Source organism: Micromys minutus (assembly GCF_963924665.1).
Source record: "Micromys minutus genome assembly, chromosome: X".
NCBI classification, from domain to species: domain Eukaryota; kingdom Metazoa; phylum Chordata; class Mammalia; order Rodentia; family Muridae; genus Micromys; species Micromys minutus.
The window spans coordinates 52258080-52272972 of record NC_137970.1 but is presented as its reverse complement, the minus strand read 5'-3'; positions in this window follow the sequence as shown (position 1 = coordinate 52272972).

Below are 14893 nucleotides of genomic sequence, written 5' to 3'. Positions count from 1 at the left end.
GGAGCTTCATATTTGCCATTCCTAATACCAAAATACTAATAATCTATAACATTAACATTTCATGGTCATTACTTATATCCCTTTGGTCACTAGCAGGCTTTTCAAATCTCATTAGGTAGCCAGACTATTTCCCGTTATACACTTAACTCTTTATTTCATTCAGCAAGTCTTGCCTGGGTATCCTCACAATGCATTTCTCATCTTAAGCAAATGTTCTATATGTTAAGTTTGAAAATAAACATAATTGAATTTGTATGTTCTTCTTAGACTGTAAACAGGCTTTTTGATTATATAGTCTCCTCAGTTTGTAAGAAAGTAAATATGCAAATACAATTTTAATTGGCCTTTTAAGATAATCAAATATATCTTTCAAGAGCTTCCTTTTACTAAAACATTAGTGATTCCAACTATGGAAAATATACAACATTGAAAAGTGAGATTAGTGTTATAGTGATATAAACTCAAGGGATACATTTTAGTAGGGACCATCACACTAGAAGGTTGGAATATGATTTACTCTGTTCTGCTTCATGCGAATAACCTGGGTTAGATTATCTTTGCACAATACAAAGATAGAATGTTGCCCTTTGATTCATCCCAAAGTTAAACTAAAAGAAAATACAAATCATTTCTTGGCCTTCTATCTAAGATCAAGTGTAAACACAAAAGACAATTTCTAAATCCTCATTCATTTGCTAATTGTTTCACTTTTCTGTGCATTATATAATTTCTTCCATTATCACCACTAATTCATAAGAATATATTCTTATCATAAGTGAAAGTATTACCTAAATTTTGATGAAACAGATTTTATATGTAAAACATCTTCTCAGGATACACTGAGAAGAGGATTAAGGCTCTTACCTCTAAGAAGATATTTGCAAGTGAAACCCATTGTCAAAAAACAAAAACAAAAAACCTGATTTTCTAACTGAATCTCACTTGGTATATTAACAACTACTCCTTATATCCAAGTGTAGTTAGTTGGTCAACACAAAACAACCTAAAAGACATTTTATAGACTTTTTATCTATTTTGCTTTGTTTGAGTGTCTTTTGTTGAATAGATAATTTGAATGTTTATTTTAATAATTGTTTTGTTTTGATTATTTATTGGACATTTTATTATATTTACATTTTACATGTTATCCCTGTTGTTAAAAGATGACATCCTGGGTTTCCGCACCAATGTTAAGAAAAGGATGAAGAGAGTGGGGGGTGGGATATGGCCCAAGGAGGGGCGGCGAGGCCTGGGGGCAAGGGAGATGCCTCTGGGAGGCCCATGTTGGGAATCCCTTTCCCCTGAGGGACCAGCCACATGATGGTATAGTACAGAATAGGATTTATTCAGGTCATGGGGGAGTTAAGAGGGTAGTAGAGGCAAAGAAGAAGAGAGGAATAGAGAATTAGAGGAGTAGAGGCCGGCCATGAGCACATGGAAAGAGAAGGGGGAGGGGAAAGTAAAGAGGAGGGGGGGAGAGCAAAGGAGCAAGAGAGAGAGGAGGGTCAAGCAGTCCCTTTTATAGTGTCAGGTCACTGGGGCAGAGCACACCTGGCTACTGCCAGGTAACTGAGGGGTGGGGCTTACAGAATCCCAACAATCTCCTTTCCAAGTTTCCCTTCCAGAAACTCCCTATTCCATTCTCCCTCCCCGCTGCTTCTATGAGGGTACTACCCTTCCCACCAACCCATTTCTACCCCCCTCCACCCCAGCATTTCCCTAGACTGGGTTATCCAGCCTTTCCAGTTTTTGTTGTTATTTAAGACCAGGCTTAGTCCATGGTGATATGATAGGACACATGGGATCATTTCAATCTTCTTGTATATGTTGAGATCTGTTTTGTGATTGACTATATGGTCAGTTTTGGAGAAGTACCATGAGGTGCTAAGAAGAAGGTATATTCTTTTGTTTTAGGATGCAATGTTCTACAGATATCTGTTAAATCCATTTGGTTCATAACCTCTGTTAGTTTCACTTTGTCTCTGTTCAGTTTCTGTTTCCATGATCTGTCCATTGATAAGAGTGTGGGGTTGAAGTCTCCCACTATTACTGTGTGTGGTGCAATGTATACTTTGAGCTTTAGTAAAGATTCTTATATGAAGGTAGGTGCCCTTACATTTGAAGCATAGATGTTCAGAATTGAGAGTTCATCTTGGTAGATTTTTTTCCTTTGGTGTATATTACGTACCCTTCGTATACTTTTTGATAATTTTTGGTTGAAAGTCGATTTTATTCTATATTCAAATGGCTACTCCAGCTGTTTTCTTGGGACATTTGCATGAAAACTTTTTTCAGCCTTTTACTCTGAGGTAGTGACCATTTTTGTCACTGAGGTGCATTTCCTGTGTGCACCAAAATGCTGTGTCCTGTTTATGTATTCAGTTGGATATTCTATGTCTTTTTATTGGAGAATTGAGCCCATTGATGTTGAGAGATATTAAGGAATAGTGATTATTGCTTCCTATAATTTTGTTGTTAGAGGTGGAATTACGTTTGTGTAGCTAACTTCTTTTGGGATTGTTGAAAGAAGATTACTTTCTTGTTTTTTTCTACGGTATAGTTTCCCTCCTGTTATTGAAGTCGTTCATCTATTATACTTTGTAGGGCTGGATTTGTGTATAGACAGTGTGTAAAGTTTGTTTTATTATGGAGTATCTTAGTTTCTCCATCTATGTTAACTGACAGCTTTGCTGGGTATAGTACCCTGGATTGGCTATTGTGTTCTCTTAGGGTCTGTATAATATCTGTCCAAGGTCTTCTAGATTTTCAAGTCTCTGTTGAGAAGTCTGGTGTAATTCTGATAGATCTGCCTTTATATATTACTTGACTTTTTTCTCTTACTGTTTTAATAGTCTTTGTTTTGTGCATTTAGTGTTCTGACTATACTGTGACAGGAGGAAATTATTTTCTGGTCCAATCTATTAACAGTTCTGTATGCTTCTTGTATGTTCATGGTTATCTCTTTCTTTTGGTTAGGGAAGTTCTCTTCTATAATTTTGTTGAGATATTTACTAGTCCTTTAAGTTGGGAATCTTTGCTCTCTTCTACCCCTATTATCCTCAGGTTTGATCCTCTCATTGTGTCCTGAATATCCTGGATGTTTTGGATTTTTTGTATTTTGCATTTTCTTTGACTATTGGGTCAATGTTTCCTATGGTTTCTTCTGTCCCTGAGATTCTCTCTTCCATCATTGTATTCTGTTGGTGATGCTTTCATCTATGATTCCTGATCTCTTTCCTAGGTTTCCTATTTCTGGGGTTGTCTCCCTTTGTGATTTCTTATTGTTTCTATTTCCATTTCTAGATCCTGGATGGCTTTGTTCAATTCCTTCACCTGTTTGCTCGTGTTTTCCTATAATTCTCTAAAGGACTTTTGTGATTTTTTTTGTGTTTTCTCTTTAAGGGCTTCTACCTGTTTACCTGTCATGTATTTCTTTAAAGGAGTTATTTATGACCTTCTTAAAGTCCTCTAACATCAGTATGAGTTGTGATTTTAAAACAGAATCTTACTTTTCTGGTGTATTGGAGTGTCCAGGACTTGCTGTGGTGAAAGAACTGGGTTCTGGTGATACAAAGTGGCCTTGGTCTCTGTTGCTTAGGTTCATAAACTTGCCTCTTGCCATCTGTTTATGTCTGGTGTTAGCTGATCTTGCTGATTCTGACAGTGCCTTGACCCTCCCGTTAGCCTGTGTGTCAGCACTACTGTGTGACCAGCACTCTCCAAACAGAGTCTGGGTACAGAGAGCTGTGACACGGGATTAGCACAGAGCACAGAGAGGAACTGAGAGGATTGATTGTGTCAAACTGATTCTCAATTCCTGTGTCCTGAAGGCTCCAGGCAGGTCCTTAGAATAGAAGTGGTGGTCTTACCTGTGCTCTCAGGTGCGTCTGCAATTCTGCAGGACTATCTGGGTGTGATGGTTTGTATATGCGTGGCCCAGGGAGTGGCACTATTAGAAGGTGTGGTCTTGTTGGAGGAAGTGTGTCACTGTGGGGTGGGCTTGGAGACCTTCCTCCTAGCTGCCTGAAAAATGCTTAGTCTGTTCCTGGCTTCCTTCAGATGAAGGTGTAGAACTCTCAGCTCCTCCTGCACCATGCCTGCATGGATGCTGCCATGCTCTTCTCTTGATGATAATGGACTGCACCTCTGAACCTGTAAGCCAGCCTCAATTAAAAGTTGTTATTTATAAGACTTGCCTTGGTCATGGTGTCTGTTTACAGCAATAAAACCCTAATTAAGACACTGGGTATAGAGAGCTGTACTGGCTGGTTTTGTGTCAACTTGACATAAACTGGAATTATCACAGAGAAAGGAGCCTCTGTTGAGGAAATGCTTCCATGAGATCCATCTGTAAGGCATTTTCTCAACTAGTGATCAAAGATCAAGGGCCCAGCCCATTGTGGATGGTGCCATCCCTGGGCTGGTAGACCTGGCTTCTATGAGAAACAAGCTGAGCAAGCCAGGGGAAGCAAGCCAGTAAGTAACATCCCTCTATGGCCTCTGTATCAGTTCCTGCTTCCTCACCTGCTGGAGTTCCAGTCCTGACTTCCTCTGGTGATAAACAGCAATACGGAAGTGTAATCTGAATAAACCCTTTCCTCCCCAACTTGCTTCTTGGTCATGATGTGCAGGAACAGAAACCCTGAATAAGACAAGAGCTGTAGCACAGGGTCAGTTCTGGGCATAGGTGGAAACCGGAAGCTTATTCTCTTTTGAATTTTTTACTAATTAGCAAGGCATAGTTTTAGCCTTGAGTGTCGAGTCAGTATTGAGTGGCAGGTTAAGTCCTTGGTTCTTCACTGAAAACATATCTCTGCTGGGTCTAAATAGATAGATAGATAGATAGATAGATAGATAGATAGATAGATAGATAGGCAGATAGACAGACAGATAGACAGTTACAGATGATATACATACAGATACCTGTTCAATTTATATGGTATTTTAAAATGTTCTAATATCCAAAATATATCACTCTGGATTCTATATTAATTAATTAACTAATCAATTAATTTACATCCTAAATTCTTCTCCCTCTCAGTCCTCCCATACAGAGTTCCTCTCCTATTCCCCCTTCTCTTTGCCTATGAAAGGGCAGGACACCACCCTGGTATTCCCCCTACCCTGGTGCATCAAGTCTCTGCTTGATTAGATGTTATCCTCTGTCACTAAGGCCAGACAAGGCAGCTCTGTTAGGGAAAAGATACCGCGGTCAGGCTACAGCTTTAGGGAGAGACTATGCTCCAGTTGTTGAGGGGTCCACATGGAGAATGAGCTGCATTTCTGCTACATATATGCCAAGGCCCTCATTCCAGTCCAAGTGTGTGCAAATATCCAATAGTAGGGATATGGAATCTGAAGAGATTACTTCCAGTAATCAGACAGGATCTTCAGTATAGGGATGGGGATACAACCCACCTACAAAACTTTTCATCCAAAAATGGTCCTGTCTAAAAGAAATGCAAGGACAAAGATGAAGCAGAGACTGAAGGAATGGCCAACCAGTGGCTGGCCCATTTGAGACCCATCCCATGGGCAAACACCAATCCCTCACACTATTGATACTCTGTTATGCTTGCAGACAGAAGCCTAGCATAGCAACCTTTTGAGAGGCTTTACCCAGCAGCTGACTGAGACAGATGCACATACCCACAGACAAATATTAGACAGAAGTCAGAGACCCATATGGAAAAGGTAGGAGAAAAATTAAAGGCTCTCAAGGAGATGGCAACCTTCAAAGAAGACCAACAGTGTTAGCCAACCTGGACCCCTGGGAACTCCCAAAGACTGGGCCACCAACCAAAGAGCTTACACAAGCTGGTGCAAGACCCCCTGCACATATGTAGCAGAGGGCTGCTTTGTCTTACCTCAGTGGGAGAGGACACCTAATCATGCAGAGACTTGATGACCCAGGGTGGGGGGATACTCATGGGAGCTCTCAGAGACTGAACCACCAATCAAAGGACTCTAAATTCTTATAGACAGTTTAGACATTCTTTTGTATTATTCTCTGTGATCTCTTTTCCAAAGTATTTCCTCTTTCCTGGGACTGAAATATGAGCTATGCTATGAACAAACAAGGAATTTTGCAAATAATATTCACTTACTTCCTCCAGTTGAAGTGAGGGAAAATGAACCTTTTCTTATATGCACTATATCATAAAGTGAAGTTATAGTAAGAAAAAAGAACAGACTTTTGGAGGATTACTAGACACTAGCTCTAAAATGGCAGTCATTTCAGGGAAATTGAAATTCCACTGTCATATAATGATCACAGAGCTTAAACTCCAGTGTATCAATGAGTCTAGTGGATTCCTGAATATATGTTGTGACTATTACATGCTGAAAGGCATAATGTGTATAAACATACCAAATAATCTGTAGACTCCAGAACCTCTTCTACAAAAAAAATAAATGTGTAACTATGAAGCAATGCTCCATTTCTGGAGAGATTTCAGAGATTGATGCCACCATCAAAGGCTTGGAAGATACACATGATTTCCACCACAGCCTCACTAAACTCACACAGTCAGCCTGTACAGAAAACAGATGGACCTTGAAGAATAACAGCACAATATTGTAGGCTTAGTTTGCTGATGACTGCATTGCAGCTGTTATACCAGCTTCAGCTGGTCCAGCTACTTCAGCCAATTAGCTCATCCCCTGGAATTCAGTCTGTAGCTATTTATATGCCAAGTCTTTTATCTCCATATCTGTTCAAAAGCCCACGAAGCAGTTCATTTTACAGCTGCCAAGCCTAGTAATATACTTTTACCATCCCACCTCAGTACTATATAAATCCTCTGTCTCTTTGTCATAATTCAATCTGAAAAGCACTCAATTACCTCTACATTTTCAAAGATATCATGCTGGAACTTTCCATTATGGGTACTATGTGGACTAAACTCAGACAAAAGTAATAACTAGAGTAAATATGATGTTAAAGTTATTTGAATATCACAGAATGAAGCATAAATATAACACAGATTCAGAAGTCTTTCACCTTAGAAAAAAGTCTGGAAAACCAGCAGTATGAGTCTGCCCAGGTAGCTCTTCTATGTCCAGTACTATAACCAAATGAGTAAGAATTTTCAATAAGTATCTTTGTATCATGAAAGCAGCCTTTTCTCTTTTTTCTCTTAAGCTTTATTTAAAACAATAGAGATACATGTACAGATTTTTAAAGGAATTTTGGCATAACACTATATGAATACATTTTGTCAGTACTTAATTCTTTTAGAGGTTTGATAGTATGCATTGAAATCCCACTAGTTACCATAAGCATAAAGTACATGTAGGATAGAACATAACATGGAAACAGTCAGAGTTTTTATGGTGTGTACAGATTAAACATGATGATTTTCTAATACCAAAAATTGCCACAAAGCTATATTCTTAGCTCTTGGATCTGGTATCTGTCTAGGAATTCATCCATTTCCTCCAAATTTTCCAGTTTTGTGTAGTATAGGCTTTTGTAGTAAGATCTGATGATTTATTGGATTTAGTCAGTATCAGTTATGTCTCCATTTTCATTTCTTTTTTTTAAATGACTTTATTTTACAAAACAAAGATAAATGTGCAGATTTTAAACATTTTTTGCTTAAAATTATACATTTTTGTCAGTACTGTTTTTTCAGATATTAAAATAATTTTTACATAAAACTATGTGAATATATTTTTTAGTCAGTACTTGATTTTTTCATGGGCTTGACAGTATGCATTGAAAACCTAATAGTTACAATGAGTGTAAAGTACATGCAAAACAAAACGCAACATGGAAATAGTCAAAGTCTTCTTGTTTTGTAAATATATTTTTTTGTTTTCTTTATTTCTTGGACTTCATACAGTCTGTGAGTTGTTTCTGGGGGAGTGCAAGCCTCTGGGGTTAGCATCCCACTATCAGTGACTGCATATGTTGTGCTTTCATTTTCATTAAATTCTAGAAAGGAGAAAAGGAAAGTTAAGGTCTAGTTTCAGATAGTTCTAAATGATGCTAAAATGTAATGTGTAATAGAAAGCCACAGCACTATTTGGGCCACCTCTGAAAAGTAGACATGAAAGAAAACCCTATTCAGCAGAACTTCAATCAAGTAGAGGCCCAGAGTCTACCCAGAGGTATAAGTCCCAGCATAGAAACAAAAAGAATGGGATGGAGAGATGGCTCAGTGGTTAAGAGAACGTACTGCTCTTCCACAGGTCCTGAGTTCAAATCCCAGCAACCACATGGTGGCTCACAACCATCTGTAATAAAATCTGATACCCTCTTCTGGTGTGCCTGAAGACGGTGACAGTATACTCTCATTAAATAAATATTTTTTTAAAAAAAAGAAACAAAACAACATACAAAAAAAGGCAACATGTTTCTTTGAAAATTACCAGGCCCAAAGAAATGCATTCACCAACTCCGGAGAGCTTCCAAACAAAGAATTGACAATAACGATTATAAACACAGTTAACAACTCAAAGAAAATATGAGCATGCTACAAGAGAACAAAAACAAAGAACTGAATAAGATAGGACATCAATTCAGGATAAGAAAATAGAATTTAATAAAGAAATAAAGTCTGGTCTGTGAGATGGCTTCAGTGGGTAAAGGCACTTGTAGCCAAAGTCCTACTTTGGGTTCCTATGATCTAAATGGTAGAAAGAGAAAACTAATACCAACACATTGTCCACTGATACCCATACACATGCCAGGTTATATATTTGTGCACATATACATGCAAATGTGCTCAAAGAAGAGAGAGATATAGAACTGCTTAAGAAAATATAATCTAAAATTAAGTTTAAAATTAAAAATTCAGTAATCCAAACAGAAAGCCTTACTGATACAGTGGTTCATAGGAAAAATGAAATACCAGGACAGGAATACAAGGTAGAAGAATTTGGTCATTCAGTAAAATTCAATGATACTTTTTTAAAATATGTATTAAAATGAATAAACATGGAAGTACACCAATAAAAAGATCGAACTTCTAAATAATGGACATAGAAGAACAAATTGTGCAAGAAACTTCCCCAAACCTAAAGAAAGCAATAATTATCCAGATACAAGAGGCCTTTAAAACACCAAACAGACAAAACCAAAAAATAAGATCTCCATGATATAGTTAAAATTCTAAAAATATAGAATAAAGAAAAGGTTTTGAAAGCTACAAGAGAGAAGGGCAAAATTCTATTAAAGATAGACCAATCAGAATAATTATAGCTGGTTATTTTATAAAAACTTATAAAGCAAGACCTGACCCAGTTTCATCAGGAATGGAGGCAGGCCCACATGTGGCTAGGCACCTAGGAGAGCCTCAGGAGGGCTCTCACTCCTGAGCCCAGGGGTGAGTCAATACTTTCCCTTCATTGACATCCCAGAGAGGCTGTCTGGAACTCTCAGGGTCCAGGTAGCCATCCTGCTTGGAAAAAAAACACGTCCAGCCCAAAGACGGAGGAGGCCAAGTTGCATAATGACTGGGCACTGCCATCGCACCTCACAGCCTACCAAGAGAGCTGAACACACTGGAGCAAACTTCCTCTGGAGACCACGGGCCCACAGACCCACAGGAGAGACAAGCTCCAGTAAGAGACAACAGGATCACCAAGCAGCACCAATAACAACATGGCAAGAGGCAAGCACAAGAATCTAAGAAACAGAAATCAAGACAACCTGGTAACATCAGAACCCAGTTTTCCTACCACACCAAATAGTGGATATCCCAACTCACCAGAAAAACAAGATTTAGACTTAAAATCATATTTAGTGATGATGATGGAGATCCTCGAGTAGTGCATAAACAAAACACCTAAAGTACAAGAAAGCAAAACATTTGGCACCTGGAACAGCAGAGATCCAGGGACACAGGCCTGGGAAGACTGCACCAAAGGGCAGAGAGGGCTAGATGGAGCTTGCAGAAAATTCAACCCTCAAAATGGTTCAGAGGAGTGTGATCTCTGGCACAGGGACTCCTGATGCACCAGGAAAGCCCTTGGGAGTGAACCAGACTCGCGCTCGCCCTTTGGCACCTGAAACAGCGGAGATCCAGGGACACAGGCCTGGTGAGACTGCACTGTGAGTAGCCAAAGTGCCGAGCGGGCTAGGAGGAGCACACAGAAAACCCAGCCCTCCAGTTTGTTCAGTGTAGATGGAACTCTGGCATAGGGACTCAGGATCCCCAAAAAGCCCTGGCTCAAAGTCTAGATACATGGGCTCACAGTAAGGCACAAGCCCGTATCACTGGGAGCTGGGGTTTGCCTAGGAAAGGCAGTGCTTGCAGTTCAACTTTACAGACCCTCTTATACCAGGAAAAGAGGGGAGTCTGAAACATAGGCCCAGGGAAAGCAAATCGGGACTTCTCAGAGAGCAGAAAGTACTATGGCATTAAGAAAAGGGTCCATTGTGGCCTAGAGAAAGAGCCAAGTTGGTGCCAGTAGTACTCAGGACTTGTTGGCACGGGGCAAAGCTACCAGAACAGCCTCACAAGAGCTTCCACATTTGAGCCCACAAAGACAGAGCTGAGACACTTGCTAGCAGAACTCACTGCTTGGCCACCAAAAGCCAAACACTCAGAAGCAGTTTTCTTCCTGAACCCACATGCCCTCAGATCCATGGGAGAGACTGGTACCAATCACTGACAGCAAGACCAAATATAATCACAGACAACAAGACAGCAAGAGGAAAATGAAAGAACTTCAGCAATGGAAACCAAGACAACTTGGCAACATCAGAACCCAGTTCTCCCACCACAGCAAGCAGTGGATTGCCACACACTGCAGAAAAAGAAGACTCAGACCTGAAATCATACCTCAAGATGATGATGGAGATTTTGGAGAAGAGCATGAATAACTCCCTTAAACAACTACGGGGGGACACCCAAAAACAAATAGAAGCTTTTTAAGAGGAAACACAAAAATCACTCAAAGAACTACAAGAAAACACAACCAAAGAGATGAAGGAATTGAAAATGGAAATATAAACAATAAAGAAAACACAAAAAGAGACAACCCTGGAGATGGAAAACCTAAAAAAGAAATCAGGAGTCACAAATGCAAGCATCCACAATAGACTACAAGAGATGGAAGAGAGAATCACAGGGGCCGAATACAACATTGAAAACATAAACAAAACATTCAGAGAAGATGCAAAAGGCAAAAAGCTCCTAACACAAAATGTCCAGGAGATCCAGGACACAATGAGAAGACCACACCTAAGGATAATAGGAATAGGAGAGGGTAAGGAATAACAACTAAGAGGCACAGTAAATATCTTCAACAAAATTGTAGAAGAAAACGTCCCTACCCTTAAGAATGAGATGACCATGAGCATAAAAGAAACCTACAGAACTCCAAATAGATTGGACCAGAAAAGAAATTCCTCCCGACACATAATAGTCAAAACGCCAAGTGCCCAAAGCAAGGAAAGAATACTAAAAGCAGTAATGGGAAAAGGTCATGTAACATATAAAGGCAGACCAATCATAATCACACCCGATTTCTCAACAGGGACTATGAAAGCTAGAAGATCCAGAACAGACATCATGCAGACCTTAAGAGAACACAAGTATCAGCCTAAGCTGCTATACCCAGCAAGACATTCAATCACCATAAATGGAGAGACCAAAACACTCCAAGACAAACTAAATTTACACAATATCTGACCACAAACCCAGCTCTACAATGAATTATAGGTGGAAACCCAATACAAGGAGGGAAACTACATCCTAGTAAAAACAAGAAAATACCTAAGAAAGAAAACCAAAAGAAGAAAGACACACAGGCACAATTCTACCTCTAAAAGCAAAAATAGCAGAAAACAGCAACCACTATTCCTTAATATCTGTTAACATAAACGGACTCAATTCCCCAATAAAAAGATATATGCTATCAGACTGGATACATAAACAGAATCCAGCATTTTGCTGCATACAGGAAACTCATCTCAGAGACAAAGACAGACACTATCTCAGAGTAAAAGGTTGGGAAAAATCCTTCCAAGCAAACGGCCCCAAGAAGAAAACTGGAGTGGCCATTCTAATATCGAATAAATTAGATCAACCAAAAGTCATGAAAAAAGATAAGAAAGGACAACTATTTACACCTTTATTTTTAAAAACAAAGATAAATATACAGATTTTAAGCATTTGTGCATAAAAATATGCAAATACGTTTTTCTCAGTACTTGATTTTTTAAAAGGTTTGATAGTGTGCATTAAAATCTTACTAGTTACAATGAGCATAAAGTACCTGTAAAACAAGATGTAACCTGGAAATAGTCAAAGTCTTCTTGGAATGTAAAGGTTAAGCATAATGGGTTTTCATTTTTTTTTAACTTCATATATTCTGTGAGTTGTTTCTGGGGTGTCCAGAGCTTTCTGGGGCTAGTATCCAATTATCAGTGACTGCATATGATGTCTGTTCTTTTGTGACTGGGTTATCTCATTCAGGATGATATTCTCTAGATGCAGCCATTTTCTTAAGAATTTGGTTAAGTCATTGTTTCTGGTGGCTGAGTAGTATTCCATTGTATAAATGTACCACAATTTTTGTATCCATTCATCTTCTGAAGGACATCTGGGTTCTTTCCAGCTTCTGGCTATTATAAATAGAGCCGCTATGAACATTGTGGTGCATATATCTTTGTTGTGTATTAAAGTGTCTCTGGGGTATATGCCCAGAAGTGGAATAGCTGGGTCTTCAGGTAGTACTATTTCCAGTTTTCTGAGGAATCGCCAGACTGATTTTCAGAGTGGTTGTACCAGCTTATAACCCCACCAACAGTGGAGAAGTGTTCCTCTTTCTCCGCAACTTCGCCAGCATCTGCTGTCATCTGAGTTTTGGATCTTGGCCAATCTGACTGGTGTGAGGTGGAATCTCAGAGTTGTTTTGATTTGCATTTCCCTGATGGCTAAGGATGTCGAGCAATTCCTTAGATGTTTCTCAGCCATTCGATATTCCTCAATTGAGAACGTTTTGTTTAGCTCTGTACCCCATTTTTAATAGGGTTGTTTGATTCTCTGGTGTCTAGCTTTTTGAGTTCTTTGTATACCTTGGATATTAGGCCTCTATCTGATGTGGAGTTGGTAAAGATCTTTTCCCATTCTGTTGGTTGCCGTTTTGTTTTCTTGACAATGTCCTTAGCCTTACAGAAACTTTGCAATCTCATTAATTCCCATTTGTTAATCTTTGACCTTAGAGCTTGAGCCATTGGTGTTATGTTCAGAAAATTGTCTCCTGTGCCTATGTGTTCTAAGATTTTCCCTACTTTCTCATCTAATAGTTTCAGTGTATCTGGTTTACTGTGGAAATCTTTGATCCACTTACACTTGAGCATTGTACAAGGAGATAAGAAAGGGTCTATTTTCATTCTTTTGCATGCTGAGTGCCAGTTGGACCAACACCATTTGTTGAATAGGCTGTCCTTTTTCCTTTGAATTTTTATGGCTCCCTTGTCAAAAATCAGGTGACCATATACATGAGGGCTCATTTCTGAATCTTCTATTCTATTCCATTGATCCACGTGCCTATTTTGGTACCAGTACCATGCAGTTTTCAGCACAATTGCCTTGTAATATAGCTTGAGGTCAGGGATAGTGACTCCCGCAGATGTCTTCTTGTTGTTTAGGATGAATTTCACTATTCTAGGTCTTTTGTTATTCCATATGAAATTGCACATTGATCTTTCCAGCTCAATGAAGAACTGGGTTGGAATTTTGATGGGGATTGCATTGAATCTGTAGATTGCTCTTCGTAGAATGGCCATTTTTAAAATGTTTATCCTTCCAATCCATGAGCATGGGAGATCTTTCCATTTTTTGAGATCTTCCTTGATTTCCTTCTTTAGAGGTTTGAAGTTCTTGTCATACAGGTCCTTCACTTGCTTAGTTACAGTCACACCAAGGTATTTCATAGTTTTTGTGACTATTGTGAAGGGTATCTTTTCCCTAATTTCTTTCTCCACATGTTTGTCCTTTGAATATACGAAGGCTACTGATTTGTTTGAGTTAATTTTGTATCCAGCCACTTTGCTGAACTTGTTTATCAGCTCTAGGAGTTCTCTGGTGGAATTTGTGGGGTCACTTAAGTACACTATCATGTCATCTGCAAAGAGTAATGTTTTTACTTCTTCCTTTCTGATGTGTATCCCCTTGATCTCCTTTTGCTGTCTAATTGCTCCAGCCACGACTTCCAGTACTATGTTGAATAGGTAGGGGGAGAGTGGGCAGCCTTGTCGAGTCCCCGATTTTAGTGGGTTTGCTTCAAGTTTCCAACCGTTAAGTTTGATGTTGGCTGTTGGTTTGTTGTATATTACTTTTATTATGTTTAGGTATGGACCTTGGATTCCTGTTTTTTTTCAGGACTTTTAACTTGAAGGGGTGTTGAATTTTGTCAAATGCTTTCTCAGCATCTAGTGAGATGACCATGTTATTTTGTTCTTTGAGTTTGTTAATATGGTGGATTACATTGATGGATTTCCTTATATTAAACCATCCCAGAATCCCAGGGCTGAAGCCTACTTGGTAATGGTGAATGATCATTTTGATGTTTTCTTGGATTCGGTTTGCAAGGATTTTGTTGAGTATTTTTGCATCAATGTTCATAAGTGAGATTGGTCTGAAGTTCTCTTTCCTTGTAGGGTCTTTGTGTGGTTTAGTTATGAGGGTTATTGTAGCCTCAAAAAATGAGTTAGGTAGTATTCCATCTGATTCCATCTTTTGAAATAGTTTGGAGAGTATTGGTGTTATATCCCCAATAAATGTCTGATAAAATTCTGCACTGAACCCGTCTGGACCTGGGCTTTTTTTGGTTGGGAGGCTTTTGATGACTTCTTCTATTTCTTTAGGTGTTATGGGATTATTTAGATGGTTTACCTGGTCCTAGTTTAACTTTTGGATCTTGAATCTGTCTA